The sequence below is a fragment of the Bos indicus genome, chromosome 5, assembly GCF_029378745.1.
Source record: "Bos indicus isolate NIAB-ARS_2022 breed Sahiwal x Tharparkar chromosome 5, NIAB-ARS_B.indTharparkar_mat_pri_1.0, whole genome shotgun sequence".
NCBI lineage: Eukaryota > Metazoa > Chordata > Mammalia > Artiodactyla > Bovidae > Bos > Bos indicus.
Window position 1 is genome coordinate 83,931,448 of NC_091764.1, and position 15,623 is coordinate 83,947,070.

General features: G+C 38.0%; 1 protein-coding gene across 4 annotated transcripts in view; it reads right to left on the bottom strand.

Annotated features, from left to right (window-relative positions):
• The window catches only part of RASSF8 (Ras association domain family member 8), a 136,811-nt gene that overhangs the window by 80,574 nt on the left and 40,614 nt on the right, over nucleotides 1–15,623 (bottom strand). For 2 of the 4 annotated variants that reach the window (XM_070789938.1, XM_070789939.1), the window contains exon 2: nucleotides 9,346–9,442. The exons of 1 other annotated variant lie outside the window; for it this stretch is intronic. The gene's annotated coding sequence lies outside the window, so the exon portion shown is untranslated. Of the gene's footprint in view, nucleotides 1–9,009; nucleotides 9,048–9,345; nucleotides 9,443–15,623 lie in introns of all 4 variants that reach the window. One more of the 4 variants, XM_070789940.1, reaches the window with a different exon arrangement.

The window sequence follows — 15,623 nt, forward strand, 5'->3', positions numbered from 1 at the left end:
GGTGGTCTGGTATTCCCATCTCTTTCAGAATTTTCCACAGTTTGTTGTGATCCACACAGTCAAAGGCTTTGGCATAGTCAATAAACCAGAAATATATGTTTTTCTGGAACTCTCTTGCTTTTTCCATGATCCAGCAGATGTTGGCAATTTGATCTCTGGTTCCTTTGCCTTTTCTAAAACCAGCTTGAACATCTGGAAGTTCACGGTTCACATATTGCTGAAGCCTGGCTTGGAGAATTTTGAGCATTACTTTACTAGCGTGTGAGATGAGTGCAATTGTGCGGTTGTTTGAGCATTCTTTGGCACTGCCTTTCTTTGGGATAGGAATGAAAACTAACCTTTTCCAGTCCTGTGGCCACTGCTGAGTTTTCCAAATTTGCTGGCATATTGAGTGCAGCACTTTCACAGCATCATCTTTCAGGATTTGAAATAGCTCAACTGGAATTCCATCACTTCCACTAGCTTTGTTTGTAGTGATGCTTTCTAAAGCCCACTTGACTTCACATTCCAGGATGTCTGGCTCTAGGTCAGTGATCACACCATCGTGATTATCTTGGGCATGAAGATATTTTTTGTACAGTTCTTCTGTGTACTCTTGCCACCTTTTCTTATATCTTCTGCTTCTGTTAGGTCCATACCATTTCTGTCCTTTATCAAGCCCATCTTTGCGTGAAATGTTCCCTTGGTATCTCTAATTTTCTTGAAGAGATCTCTAGTCTTTCCCATTCTGTTGTTTCCCTCTATTTCTTTGCACTGATCACTGAGAAAGGCTTTCTTATCTCTCCTTGCTATTCTTTGGAACTCTGCATTCAGATGCTTATATCTTTCCTTTTCTCCTTTGCTTTTTGCTTCTCTTTTCACAGCTATTTGTAAGGCCTCCCCAGACAGCCATTTTGCTTTTTTGCATTTCTTTTCCATGGGGATGGTCTTGATCCCTGTCTCCTGTACAATGTCACGAACCTCCGTCCATAGTTCATCAGGTACTCTATCAGATCTAGTCCCTTAAATCTATTTCTCACTTCCACTGTATAATCATAAGGGATTTGACTTAGGTCATACCTGAATGGTCTAGTGGTTTTCCCTACTTTCTTCAATTTAAGCCTGAATTTGGCAATAAGGAGTTCATGATCTGAGCCACAGTCAGCTCCTGGTCTTGTTTTTGCTGAATGTATAGAGCTTCTCCATTTTTGGCTGCAAAGAATATAATCAATCTGATTTTGGTGTTGACCATCTGGTGATGTCCATGTGCAGAGTCTTCTCTTGTGTTGTTGGAAGAGCATGTTTGCTATGACCAGTGCGTTCTCTTGGCAAAACTCTATTAGTCTTTGCCCTGCTTCATTCTGTACTCCAAGGCCAAATTTGCCTGTTACTCCAGATGTTTCTTGACTTTCTACTTTTGCATTCCAGTCCCCTATAATGAAAAGGACATCTTTTTTGGGTGTTAGTTCTAAAAGGTCTTGTAGGTCTTCAAAGAACCGTTCAACTTCAGCTTCTTCAGCGTTACTGGTTGGGGCATAAGCTTGGATTACCATAATATTGAATGGTTTTCCTTGGAAACAGAGATCATTTTGTTGTTTTTGAGATTGCATCCACGTACTGCATTTCAGACTCTTTTGTTGACCATGATGGCTACTCTATTTCTTCTAAAGGATTCCTGCCCACAGTAGTAGATATAACTTACTCTTACCCAACATCAAATGAAAAAACTGCAGTAGAGGATTCCAGTCACACTGTGAACTGAATGGTACCTAGACTGAATGGTGCATTCAGGTAGCTGGAGGCACTGTCTCAATTCACTGGGACAGAAACCAGGTCATAGACAACGACTCTACTAAGAGAAAAGTCACTGGTGCATTCAGGAGGAGATGCGGACAATCTAACATAATTACACACTAATCTCATTTTTACAAACTCAGCCAAACGGAAGAATGCAAACCAGCAATAAATATTGATTGTAATATTCAACATGTAATCTGACAATCATATTTGCCTTTAAGATTATTCTGGTGATAACAGGAGTCAACGTGTAAAGAATCTTGTGTAATACACACAAACACACATGTGTGCACGTGCACAGACACAGCAACTGTTATATAATTTAAAGAAAGATACAAATACATGTTATTTGCATACAAAGATACCCAAGAAACTGTTAACAGTGGTTACTTTTAGTTAAAAGATGAAAAATGAAAGGAGGTAATCTTATTTTGCACTTTATGCCTTTCTATACATTTTGTACTTACTGAATTACTTTAAGTTAGCAATTTCTTTCAATATAGAAGTTAATCCATAGTCACAAAGGGGCTCTGGTGCCCTCAAATCTATAAGCATTACTGGAAAATATAAGGTCATCATTAAGAGTCATATTCAGGAAAAATAGCACAAGTAAATTAACAAGGTAATACTTCAGCATTGAGAGGTACAGCATCTTTGTGAAAAGAAGGAACTGGGGACAGAAGGGAGACTGGTTACGACAATATTGTTTATGAAGACTAGATTAGAATACGTATATTTCCTAAAAATTCCTTAAATTTCTTGCTCAGGTATAATCATTGTAAACAAAGTAGAGTCAATGGGGAAATGGGGCTGAAATAAATCATAAATAAAAGTATCTATGAAATTAAAATAAACACCCTAATTTTCTCATTCAATCTATAAAGATTTTATTAAGTTTGATTCCATGTCACTGGCAATCAATCCTGGAACATTTAGACTGCCATGACACTTGATACCACAGGCACGGGGAAAGGGAGAAGGAAAGGGAGAAGATTTAAACATAGGGACCCACTGCTCTTTATCATTTCCAGGGATGCTGGGTCCCACTTCGGGAAAGCACAATCCCAGATACACAGGTACATGCCACAGTCTAATATGAATGGCAGCCTGGGAATGCAGTCTGTTCAGCCCTGCCCAGAGACTGATGATCCCTTCAATACTTGATTCTGTGTATAGTCCATCTCAAGAAATATGTCTTTATAGTAAAATTTTCAATAAGGCATAGGATGAATCTCAGACACAGTCACAGTCATGGTCAAACTTTAAAAAAAAAAAAAAAAAAACAATCTATTTTCAAATTTCTGAATACAAATATATTTGTTTTAGAGAACCTGTAATAAACTATCTACAGATAAACAGGTAGATAGGTAGACAAAAAAATTCTAGTACTGCCACAGAGTAGTTTGTGTCCTAGTTGCATTACATGAGCAGTGTGATCTTTCTTATTTCTCCCAGAGCCAACATTAGGAATTACATATGTCTGCTTATGTTACATTTTGCATGCAGGTCACTCATACCACATGATATTAAAGTTGAACAAACCTTTAGGTCTACACCTGTTTGTATTTTTGTTTAAACTTTCCACTAGGAACTATTTAATACAACCTAAGTTTTCTTTAAGTTGTTACAGAATATTCAGCAGAGTTATACAAGAGATTCTTGTGGGCTATCTATTTTAAATATAGTAATGTGTACATGTCAATCTCAAACTCCAAAGATATACAGGGGGCCAAGAGGCACAAGAAAAGATGCTCAACATTGCTAATTATTAAAGAAATGCAAATCAAAACTACAATGAGATATTACCTCACACCAGTCTGTATGGCCATCATCAGAAAGTCTATAGTAAATGCTTGAGAGGATGTGGAGAAAAGGGAACCCTCGTACACTGTTTGTGGGAATGTACACTGTATAGTGACTATGGAGAACAGTATGGAGGTTCCTTAAAAAACTAAAAACAGCTACAAACTAATTTTTTCAAAAATATTTACTTATTTATTTTTGGCAGCGCTGGGTCCTCGTTTTGGCGCATGAGCTCTTGGCTGCAGTACTGGGCTCAGCAGCTGTGGTGCACAGCCAGAGCTGCCCAGCGGCATGTGGGATCTTAGTTCCCAGACCAGGGATCGAACCCACACACATGTCCCCTGCATTGGCAGGCGAATTCCTAACTACTGGACCACCAGGGAAGTTCCTACAAACTAATTTTTAACTGGGCATTTATTTTCTTACTGACCTGAAGGAGTTCTTTACATACGGGTATTAACTCTAAAAATATATATGTAATAATATTCACACATACACATACACACACATAGAGAGAATACTTTTTATGAGTTGACATATGCAAAGTTTAATTTTTTAATGTAACTACATCTATAAATCATTCTCTTTTTAAATCTTTACATCTGTATTTTAGTTTATCTTTCCCTAAAAACCCCAAGTCAGTTATTTCTGAATATTCTCTTCTAGTGTATTTATTACTACATTTTCATATTTGTTAGTTGTTATTTTTAATCAATATAACATTCTTCTAGGCTGTCTATTCTGTTTCAAGTATTGTTCGACTTTATGCTATTTTTGACATCATGCTATTTTTGAATCACTATTTATTAAAAAGCAGAGACATTACTTTGTCCACAAAGGTCCGTCTAGTCAAGGGTATGGTTTATCCAATAGTCATGTATGGATGTGAGAGTTGGACTGTAAAGAAAGCTGAGCGCAGAAGAATTGATACTTTTGAACTGTGGTGTTGGAGAAGACTCTTGAGAGTCCCTTGGACTGCAAGGAGATACAACAAGTCCATCCTAAAGGAGATCAGTCCTGAGTGTTCATTGGAAGGACTGATGTTGAAGCTGAAACTCCAATACTTTGGCCACCTGATGCAAAGAGCTGACTCATTTGAAAAGACCCTGATGCTGGGAAAGATTGAGAGCAGGAGGAGAAGTGGACGACAGAGGATGAGATGGTTGGATGGCATCACTGACTCAATGGACATGAGTTTGGGTAGACTCTGGCAGTTGGTGATGGACAGTGAGGCCTGGCATGCTGCAGTTCATGGTGTTGCAAAGAGTTGGACACGACTGAGCGACTGAACTGAACTGAGTTCGCCTTTATTATTCTTTATATAAATATTTCTTGGCTCTTATTTATTTTATAAATATGAAATTCAGAATCACTGACCTGTAAAAAAATTCCTGCTGATATTTTGATTGATTATATTAAACTTACAAATCGATGTAAAGAGATGGAAAAGAATTAATGAATTGTCTTCCATAGGGAGTCTCTGCATCCTGAAAGAAGGTTAATGGTTTCCTTCCTATATGCTACTTGCAGTTCTCACAAAGTTTAATTCTCAGCACAATTTTTGTTGCTACTATGAATGGGTTCCTTTTTTCTCACATTTTGGAACAGGTTATTATTACTATATAGATCATGATATTTCCATTATTTGCATTGGAACTTTACTACAGTCTATTGGTTTTAGTTGATTGTCTTTGTGGTTTTTTTTCATTATCTACAAATAATTTTATCCTCCTTTCCAACCGTTTTCTCCCTTGCTCTTTTTTCTTAATATACTGATTAGGTATTTCAAAGATATTTTAGGCAGTAATGTTGACAGCTAGTTTGTTGCTTATTCTAATAGGAGAAAAAAATCCTGTGTTTCACCATTATTGGTATTTTGGCTATCAACGGCTTGATTCCAATTTTGTTTATAAAATTATAGCTACTTCCCAGACAACAGAAAGAGCTGAAATATCTCTCAACAGTGAGATAGGGGGTGGTTTTATTTTGCTTCACATTTTCCCAGTAAATTATTGACTAGGTTTTCTCAATCTACCTTTCTATATTTTAAAATGCCAATATTACTGATTTATGTTTTTTAAAAATCATCCATTTAAGATTCTCAAACATATGTGGAGAAGTATATACAAAAGCATTACCGCTTTTCATTTAGGTAACTACAGTTACATCCCATCACTGCTCGTTGTGTATATATTTGTGAGATGAGACTAGCCATAATCTTCCAATTTATTTTCCATGTTTCCTAAATTGAATGGAACACACATCCTTACCTCACTATTTCTAAAATTTCTTGCTTCAGGAGAACACTTTTAACTCCAAATAATTTTGGTTAGCAATGAGTATCTTGCAGAAGGCAAGAAAGAAGCAAACCCTAAAAAAAACTTTCTCTTTAGAAATATCGTACTGTTCCTTGTAAAAGATAACAGATCTAAACATAATATCTAGATACAAATTTCTCAAAGTAAACCTATTCTGCTAATAAAAATTACCTTCATCCTCTTTCTTAACATATATTCATGTTTAAGACCACAGTTCAAGATGCCATAAAATATTAACAATCTGATATTAGGAAATTCATAACATCCCAAAATCACAGCTGCATGAAAACCAGATTCTAATACTGTTTAAGACTTGCACATTAATAAATGTGTGTGGCAATCTCTTCAAATCCTCAGCAAATCCTGTTTCTTTCATATTTCATTAAGTAACCATTATACTGAATCTGTCTTGCCATCTGAAATAGCTTGAGATACATTATCAGAAAAATATCAACTTCTAATACAAACAGCTACATTTTTCATTTTTACTCTACCAGAGAAATTTCAAAAGTGCTAAAAAATGCAAACTGCTAACCGTTTTCTAAAAACAGAAATGAAATAATTAGGTCACAATAGACGGCTCCTTTCTCCTAGAAAAAAAAGATGATGATGAATGCAACTGGAATGTTTATTGTCACTGAAATTCTTCAGGCCTGGATTCCAGGCCTTGATGCAGGTTACTATGACAACTTAAATTACAGAAAATATTCCCCCTTCTTCTATCAAGTTGCTTTCTCCACAAGATCATTTCAAGCCTCCTGAAGCCTGTTTGGATCAATCTATAACAACAAAAAACACCTCTTTACAAGTTTTAACAAAAATGCCCCCATCTAAACCCTTAAACTAAGAACAAGCATAAAAAAATAAATTCCATTAAATCTACAGGGGATAGGACACCTAACCTGAAAAGGTACATACAAAGCTTCAGATATAAAATGCCGAGAGTACTCTGAAACTGCTCCCCATTACCAGAGGCACAGGGCGTATTACCACCATATGCTTCATTACAGAAACTATGGGAAATTACTTGCAAGGCAGTTTGAAAGAAGATTATAGAGCTAAGCCTTGTTTACCATAATTTTCCCCTCACTAATGCTTTTTACAGGAAAGCACCAGAGAAGGAGGGTGAGGGAATACTACAGTGCTATTTAGAACAGAAAGAGAAGCATAAATAAGCAATCTGTAAAATCTAAACTTGGTTTTACCTAATCTTTTACACAAAACATGGGCTTTATTTTATAGTTAGGTCTCACACAGCCTCAACTTTATAAAACTAACAAAGATGCCTTTTGATAAATAACACTGTGAATTATTCTCTATCCTCATTCTCTAAGAGAATAATGGCTTAGGAGAAATTGCATTGTGATGGAGAAATGTGATTTAGTAGAGTTATTCGGATTTTTAAGTCAGTAAAAATTTAAACTCGCTGCATTAAAAAAAAAAGAGGTAGTTTTACAATAAAGCAATACTAAGAATTTCAAAGTTGGTTTTGCTGCTCATCAAAGTTAACATGACTAAAATGACATGCTTCATTTGAGAAGGCTAGGGAACTCACATATGCTGTTCGTGTGAGTAAGCTGGCTCAGTATTCGGCATGGGCAAAAAAGTTTTGTTAGTTCAAACAAAGCTTTATTTAAAAAAGAAAAACAGAGCAGTATGCTAAATGCTAAAGGGGTCTCTTTGCTCTTGAAGTCAAGAATCAAAGACTGTTACTGAGCATTTGAGAAGAAACAGTGAAAAATGAAAAGTCTTCAGCAGTCAACCCCAAGCAACTCATATTGCTGTCCTATTTGTATTAGTAAATAAGTATGAGTGTTCCAAGAGAAACAAAATAATTGAAGCATTCAAATCCAAATGTATACAATCCTTAAAAGTTAAACCTGAAGCACAGTTCCTTCATGGTGTAACTTAAACATCAATCCTCCTGTATAGAAAATAATGAATGTGTAAGAGAAAGACCTGTAGAACAGTTCTGTCAGTAATAGGAGCTAAAACTAAAATTTAAGTGATGATACAATCATGGAGAGAACTTTAGTCAATGGAGCTACATAATACAATACAATTCTTCCTTATGCTTTTTTTTTTATTATTTTTTCTTTTTTATTTTTTTGATCATGCCCACTTTAAAATAAAGCATATGCTTTATTTTTATTTTCTTAAATTTTAATTGGAGGCTAATTACTTTACAATATTATGGTGGTTTTGCCATACATTCACATGAATCAGCCATGGGTGTACATGTGTTCCCCATCCTGACCCTCCCTCCCACCTCCTTCCCCATCCCATCCCTCAGGGTCATCCCAGTGTACCAGCCCTGAGCACCCTGTCTCATGCATAGAACCTGGACTGGCAATCTATTTCACATATGATAATATACATGTTTCAATGCTATTCTCTCAATCATCCCACCCTCGCCTTCTCCCACAGAGTCCAAAAGTCTGTTCTTCACATCTGTATCTCTTGGTTTTTTTCTTTTGACTATATTACAAATTGCAGGGCTCAACTAGGATTTTTCAGTGCTCACATGAATATAATGAATTTACCTTATTACAACCAGACTATCCTTCATTCTCAACTCTTGGAGCCTTCTAGTCATGGTTTTTGCTAATGCCAGAGCAATGCAGAAGAGTCCACAAGAGAACTGAACCGATGCGGATGTGAACTTGTGGTCTTAGAAATCCACTCCTTCTACAGCCTAGCAATTACTAGAAGGCTCTAAGGGGAAATTAATTTATAGGAGACCTTCAAAACTCATCATCTAGGCAAAAATGCAAGCACATAACTTTTGTAAATGAGGGACTAAGGAATTTATATGACAGCATGCTGGTTGGTGCCCTTAAAGAGTTTATTCACCTGTAACATGTGAACAGTTTATTTGTAAGTGATTCACTGACTACAAACAAGGTCAAATTATTTCCCCTCTTGAGACCAATAAGTCACCTTAATGTTCAAGAGACAAGAGACCATACACATTGACATACAAAAAGCAAGTGGGAAATAGTTGTATATTCCCTCCTCAGGGGCTTTTGTGCCCCGTTATTTAATGAAGCCAATTATTGATACTATCACATTCAGATGGAAACTCAAACTATAGGATATATTTCAGACTTACCAAGATCTTCTAATCTTCGACTGTTAGAAATTACTTATCTGTTTTAAAAGAAATTGCCAAGTTTAAAGCATTAATAGTATAGTGCTCAGGAAGCCCAAGAATTGCAAAATTTTGCCTCAGATTCCAAGTTGGAATCTAGAATTTATAAGGCAGTGAGACAAAAGATACTATTGCTAACCACGCTTCGTACTTATTTAAATAAAGGGTGTACAAATGATTTGTTAGTGAACACAAGCTCTGAAAGTCGCTCAAAACTTTGAAAATTATTCTTTAAAAAGCCACTGGAAGCGGTAGTCTTCTAGGATGCAGGAATGGAGTACAAACTTGCCGACTCACCTTCTAGGGCTGGGGTCCCCAGCTGGGAGCAGTGTGAGGTAGTCTTGAGGAAGGGCGGAGCACCAGACAGGTATTCTAGGAGGAGCTACGCAGGCACCTGAAAAGGTCCACAGTGTTCTTAGAATCCTGGCTAACTTTTAACTTAGACATGCTAAATCATTCCCATTTTAACTTTTAATGAAAGAGAAAAATACACCAGCTTTGAGCTTCAAATGGTTTTTCCAAAAGGAGTTTTTCCTCCCCTCGTGGGCACTCCCCTCTGGTCATCTGACTGCAATGCTTGTGGGCTAGATTGGTTTGGTTTCAATTAGTGTGCCTTTGAAAGAGGAATTTTCCTTGTTTCTCTAAAAGGTCATTTGATGGGCCCATGGTGTTCTAGGAAAGATGTTGTGCCTTCTTTTTCTCCTGAGCAAAGTTCTCTGAAATACCACAATAATTTCTTGAAAGCAGTTAAGTAGTTAGACATTTGGAAAATTGCCTAAAGCCAGGGTCTAAAAATGAAGCGGAAGGGGAGAACTTGGGGTTTTCAGTCTTTAAAAAATAAAAACAAAAACATGCCACATTCTTCCTTGGTGAGTACAAACGACAACCACTGGCTAACCTAAGAAACAGGGTGGCTTGGCACCAGTTCTTTTGACCATTCACTTGCCTAATACTGTGAGAATGTGAAACTCTGCCATGACATTAGTTATAAAGAAAGCCAAAGAAAGAAATCTTGGCCACAAGATGGGAATTGACGCAATTCTTATGTCTGCCACATTCAGACTATGCCTTTTGCAGACGTTTCTGCGTTTATTTATAGCAAGGTTGACTTTAGTAACAAGACCATGTTCCACTAATGATACTTTTTAAAAATATACCAAAACACCCAACTACTTTTATTATGAATAGGAAATACCACCCCCCAAAAGTTGATAGTCCTTAAAGTCTTAGCTATGACATAAAACAAAGTATCAAATTAGAAACAGTATAGAACTATCTGGTGGACCCCAAATCTGAGGCAAGCTATCAGATATATATACATTCCAAACACAGCCGAGGAAGGGAAAATTAGTCCAAACTTCCCTCTTCCAGAGAGCACTGGGTTCTCCCTGTTCAGCTTCTACACCCCTGCGTGGAGACATTGCTTCCAAATCTGGTTACTAGTCGAGTACTTCATATTAAGTCAATAGCTGTTGTAAAAGTGCCCTTCATTTTCAGGTTACTTTTTCCATGGTGTTACAGCTCCAAGTGCAGAGGTGCATTAGTGCATGCTTCTAAGTTTTAAAGAAAAGAGTAGCATTCACATTAAAATATTTTCTAATGAAAATGAACAGGCTTTAAGCCAACTAGATACCATAGAATTCCTGCTTCATCGTCTTCTATCAGATGGGTTAGAGCCTTCTGGCTTCAACAAGACCTACCTACCTCCTCAAGGAGCTATAAGACAGACACAGATTTGAAGCTAACGCCCCTTTGGTAAAAGAGCATGTCCGCAGATTGTGACATTGTCCAAAAAGCAAGGAAGGGTCCACCCTGCTGGGAGAGAGGGCTGGCAGAGAACTGGGTGGCAAATTCAGAGCCACATGAGAAGAGGTGAAATGGACTAATCACCCTGATTTCCACCTTGGACTTAGAAGCTAGCTATATGTAGTTTGGCTGGCAAAGGGATTCTTATTTATCTAATTCAGAATTTCTTTCCCCATCCATCTTCTTTTCTTTAAAGCCTCATCACTCTTTTTAGCTTTGCTTTTAAGCAAGTCTTTTGGAATTGGGAAGTGGGTACTTGAAAAGTAGTTTCTAAAATTGACATTTTTAAATTTTTATTTTATTTTTTAACTTTACAATATTGTATTGGTTTTGCCATATATCAAGTAGTGTCCGAATCTGTGACCCCATGGACTGCAGCACGCCAGGCTTCCCTGTCCTTCAACTGTCTCCCAGAGTTTACTCTGATTCATGTCCATTGAGTCCAGATGTTATCTAACCATCTCATCCTCTGCTGCTCCCTTCTCCTTTTGCCTTCTATCTCTCCCAGCATGAGGGTCTTTTCCAATGAGTCAGCTCTTCGCATCAGATGGCCAAAGTACTGAAGCTTCAGCTTCTTTATCAGTCTTTCCAACGGACATTTAGGGTTGATTTCCTTTAGGATTGACAGGTATGACCTCCTTGCAGTCCAAGGGACTCTCAAGAGTCTTCTCCAGGACCAGAGTTTGAAAGCATCAGTTCTTCTGTGCTCAGCCTTCTTTATGGTCCAACTCTCACATCTGTACATGACTGGCTTCCTGCCAAAAATCAGATCAAGTTTGCTAGGCTTGTGAGGAAACCACCTTGGCAGAAGATCTTCCAGTTCCAGTCAAGCCTTCCTGTGGACCACTTACAGAACAGGAAGAAATCTGGGCTGCAACCTCATGAAACATCCTGAGGCCCAGCTTGCCCCTAGGATTTTCCTGACTTCCTAATACAAAGAAACTAGGTGAGATAAAATGCTTAAGTCCCTAAGTTTCTGGCAACTTGTTATGCAGCAACAGATACTGTCACCCAAACAGCCTTTATTTAAATTAGCTCGTAAGAATGCAAACAGAAGTTGTTGATGTAAATGAACACAGTCAGTTCAGTTCAGCTGCTCAGTCGTGTCTGACTCTTTGCGACCCTATGAATCGTAGCATGCCAGGCCTCCCTGTCCATCACCAACTCCCAGAGTTCACTCAGACTCACGTCCATCGAGTCAGTGATGCCATCCAGCCATCTCATCCTCTGTCGTCCCCTTCTCCTCCTGCCCCTAATCCCTCCCAGCATCAGAGTCTTTTCCAATGAGTCAACTCTTCGCATGAGGTGGCCAAAGTACTGCAGTTTCAGCTTCAGCATCATTCCTTCCAAAGAAATCCCAGGGCTGATCTCCTTCAGAATGGAAAACTCAGCAGTGGCCACAGGACTGGAAAAGGTCAGTTTTCATTCCAATCCCAAAGAAAGGCAATGCCAAAGAATGCTCAAACTACTGCACAATTGCACTCATCTCACATGCTAGTAAAGTAATGCTCAAAATTCTCCAAGCCAGGCTTCAGCAATACGTGAACCGTGAACTTCCAGATGTTCAAGCTGGTTTTAGAAAAGGCAGAGGAACCAGAGATCAAATTGCCAACATTTGCTGGATCATGGAAAAAGCAAGAGAGTTCCAGAAAAACATCTATTTCTGCTTTGTTGACTATGCCAAAGCCTTTGACTGTGTGGATCACAATAAACTGGAAAATTCTGAAAGAGATCAGAATACCAGACCACCTGACCTGCCTCTTGAGAAATGAACAGTATCAGGATATTATGGGCTTTCCAGGTGATTTAGGGTAAAGAATCTGCCTGTCAATGCAGAAGTCACACGAGATGCAACCCCTGGATCAGGAAGATTGCCTGGAGTAGTAAATGGCAAGCCACTCCAGTATTCTTGCCAGGATAATGCCACGGACAGAGGAGAGTGGTGGGCTACAGCCCATGGGGTCGCAAAGAGTCAGACATGATTAAGTGACTGTGCATGAATGCATCAGGATGTTGCAATTCCTATATACTGAGTCCAAGCAAAACAGGATGATTAAGGATAACTCAAGAGCAAAGTAAATTCCAGTTTCTAAGAGGTGTTGCCTTTTTTTCCCATTAGAATGCAGAAAATGCAAAAAAAAAAAAAAAAAAAAAAAAAAATTTTTTCCCCCCAAGAAGGCAGGCACTTCATTTGCTTGTATTAATAGATGTCTCTGCACAACTGGTGATTAATTGTTGGATATATTCTCTTCTCCCAAACTAGGTCCACCAGGATGGATAATAAATGGACAGCAGGGGCATTTTTATTACTGTAGAAATCAGAAAAGAGCTTATCACTGCCTATTCAAGTCTCACAGGTGATATAAGAAAAAGCCTAAAGGAAGCTACTCTCTACTCTCCAAGATGCCAGAAAGTTCAAAAAGCACATTCTTTCTTATTGAAAAAAGAAAGCCATCTAACATTCAAATGTAAATATTCAACTGTAAATAAAATGTGATGGCACATTTTCCTAAGTGCTATCCCTTTGTTTTCACAAAATAAAACCACAAATACAAAAATCAGAAATTCTCCTAAATTCCTAATTTTTTCTAATAAAAGAAAGGTAGGAACATTCAGTTTTTTTTTCCTTTTTGATACCAAAGCTCACAGATGTCCCACATCTTTGAATCATCAGCTCTGCTAAGAGCAACATGCAAAGGTAGTAAGGAATGTATCTTGGGTTCTACATATTCCATATGAAATATTAAAACAATAACATGACTACATAAACAGTGATGGAGATTTTCTATGGAAATGAATCCATTATGAGGCTATCAGCTATATTAGTTTATAAAGCAGAGGGCAATGGTAGTAACAATAAAAACAATTATTCAATTTTAATAAACATTTACTAACTCCTTACTATATTTAAAATACAGCAGAAATTTAAGGGGCTTTTCTGGTGTCTCAGATGGTAAAGAATCTGCCTGTATGTAATGCAGGAGACCCAGGTTCAGTCCCTGGGTTGGGAAGATCCCCTAGAGAAGGGACTAGCAACCCACTCCAGTATTCTTGGGGCTTCCCTGGTGGCTCAGATGGTAAAAAAAAAAAAAAACAGTAAAGAAATTATGAAGGTAAATTTACAAATGAATTTCATTCTATCAACTGTGCAGTTTTTTGTGAGATGTAACTAATATTGTGTTGGCCAACCCAATATGTAGTAGTAATACCACCAAATAAATGTTTTGGAAGTATTAAAGAGACTTGTAAAAAAAGCCTACAGTAGAGTTCATATCCTAGGAGATATTCAGGGAGTTTTTGTGAAATAAGTCTTTCTACTTGTATTATTGCTGTAAATTTTCTTAGCTTTTTCATATTAAGATGTGAAGTCCCTAGATGACAAAGATGTGACAAATTGTCACAAAGATTAGACAATTTGATTTGAACCCAGTTAATGTCTTTTAAATAGTTGAACCCATGTATCCTGTGGCTCCTGCATTGGCATGTGGATGCTTTACCACTTGAGCCACCTGGAAGCCCAAGTAACAGCTCAGTTTGCTCAGCTGTGTCCGACTCTTTGTGACCCCATGGGCTGTAGCACGCCAGGCTTCCCTGTCCATCACCAACTCCCAAAACTTGCTCAAACTCATGTCCATTGAGTCTTTGATGCCATCCAACCATCTCTTCCTCTTTTGTCTCCTTCTTCTCCTGCCTTCAATCTTTCCCAGCATCAGGGTCTTTTCCAATGAATCAGTTTTTGCATCAGGTGGCCAAAATGTTGAAGCTTCAGCTTCAGCATCAGTCTTTCCAGTGAATATTCAGGACTGATTTCCTTTATGATTTGATCTCCTTGCAGTCCAAGGGACTCTCAAGAGTCTTCTCCAACACCACAGTTCAAAAGCATCAATTCTTTGGCACTTAGCTTTCTTTACAGTCTAACTCTCACATCCAAACATGACTACTAGAAAAACCATAGCTTTGACTAGATGGACTTTTGTTGGGAAAGTAATGTCTCTGCTTTTTAATATGCTATCTAGGTTGGTTGTACCTTGTTTTCCAAGGAGCAAGCATCTTTTAATTTCATGGGTGTAGTCACCATATGCAGTGATTTTGGAGCCCAAAAATATAGTCTCTCACTGTATCCATTGTTCCCCCATCTATTTGCCATGAAGTGATGAGACCAGATGCAACAAGCTTAGTTTTTTGAATGTTGAGTTTTAAGCCAACTTTTTCACTCTCTTCTTTCACTTTCATCAAGAGGCTCTTTAGTTCTTCTTCGCTTTCTGTCATGAGGGTGGTGTCATCTGCATATCTGAGGTTATTGATATTTCTCCCAGCAATCTTGATTCCAGCTTGTGCTTCATCCAGCCTGGCATTTCTCATGATGCACTCTGCATATAAGTTAAATAAGCAGGGTGACAATATACAGCCTTGATATACTCCTTCCCCAATATGGAAGCAGTCCACTGTTCCATGTCCAGTTCTAACTGTTGCTTCTTGACCTGTATACAGATTTCTCAGGAGGCAGGTAAGGTGGTCCCATCTCTTGAAGAATTTTCCACAGTTTGTTGTGATCCACACAAAGTCAATAAAGCAGAAGTAGATGTTTTTCTGGAACTCTTGCTTTTTCAATGATCCATGGGGTTGCAAAGAGTCAGATAGGACTGAGTGACTAAGGCACACCCACAAAGGATGTTGGCAATTTAATCTCTGGTTCCTCTGCCTTTTCTAAATTCAGGTTGAACATCTGGAAGTTCACAACTCATGTACTGTTGAAGAGTTATTTTCAG